This window comes from Piliocolobus tephrosceles, chromosome 15 (genome assembly GCF_002776525.5).
Source record: "Piliocolobus tephrosceles isolate RC106 chromosome 15, ASM277652v3, whole genome shotgun sequence".
Classification (NCBI taxonomy): Eukaryota; Metazoa; Chordata; class Mammalia; order Primates; family Cercopithecidae; genus Piliocolobus; species Piliocolobus tephrosceles.
In genome coordinates this window covers 107,610,263-107,611,761 of record NC_045448.1, presented here as the reverse complement: position 1 = coordinate 107,611,761, position 1,499 = coordinate 107,610,263, and positions in this window count along the sequence as shown.

The window sequence follows — 1,499 nt, the reverse complement described above, 5'->3', positions numbered from 1 at the left end:
CCTACTTTCAAATGATCATGACACTGTGTATATAGTAAGAGAAAGCACACACAGCAGATGTTAAACACCAGCAAAGGGTATACAAAATGGTTGCTTACTCTTTTAACTTACATATATATATTTTTTAAATAAAAACCTTATACTAACACTCAGCCCGCAGTCACCACGCTATGAATTATGTGATGGCTAAGCCCACACTAGCTATTAAAGCATCACTACTTTCCTATTGTACGGTTCTCCTGCTCATAGAACACTCAGTGCTGTTGTCTCACAACATGTGTCTACACAAAACCACACAATAAAAACTGCAAGGCCTATAGAAAAATGGGTTTAGGTGTTCAACACTCAAAATCTTTGTGACACATAGAAAGGTAGCACTTTCACATATGTCAATGGTTAAGAAATAAAGCAGTCTACTTTGACATACACTTTGCAGGCAGAAACCCACTGGACAGCCCACCCAGCTCCCACACCTACCACCCTGTGTGAAGAGGAAGAGAACAGAAGACAAAGTGAGAGAAAAGACAGAGAAAACGAAAAAAGATGAGGCTGGGCGCGAGGTTCATGCCTATCATCCCAGCACTTCGGGAGGCTGAGGCAGGCGGATCACTTAAGGTCAGGAGTATGACACCAGCCTGGCTAACATGGTGAGAGCCCATCTCTACTAAAAACACAAAGAGTAGCCAGGCTTGGTGGCACACACCTGTAGTCCCAGATACTAGGGAGGCTGAGACAGGAGAACTGCTTAAACCCGGGAGGTAGAGGTTACAGTGAGCCAAGGTCTCGTCACTGGGCTCCAGCCTGGGCGAGAGTGAGACTCCTGTCTCAAAGAAGAAGAAAAAAAAAAATTAGAGAGGTAAAATACAAATGAGGTTGAAAGAGGAGAATAAAGAGCAGAGTGTGAGGCAGAGCCAGGATAGCCAATGGAAGGGCTGCAGCTGGCAACCATGAGATGAGATGTGCGGTTCTCTGGAATCAGATGGGGGTACACCACACAGGGACGTGTGCCTCGTGTTCCTATGCAGCTCAGTTCAACTGCGGTGCTTCTGTGTTCGCCTAGTGCTTCCCACAGGCAAAATTACACATAAATCCATGTTATGCTCAGAGCACGCTAGCAGAACTGCCCCTCGGCCAAGGGCGCCGACTTGGCCCTCTCCTTAACCCTAGACGGCAGGCCTGCTTCTGTCCCGATTTCTACCACCTGCTAAGCTCTAGCACTGCTCCCTCCCAAGTGATCCTTCTTTAAAGGGAAAGGATATGGATCAGTGTATCAAGCTAAGGAAGCGGATATAGGTGGTTTATTTTCAGGTGCCAAGCAGGTCACCTGGAAAGGGCTCATGCTCCAGGCAAACTGTGCCAGCCACTATCTACCAAGAATGAACAAGCCCTGCCACTGCCACCTCCCAACTCTCAGAGTAAAAATTCTTTTCGACTTTGTGATCAGGAAGAAATAAGCCCAATATGCAAGATTTTTCCACCATTTGTCCAAAGACAAACAC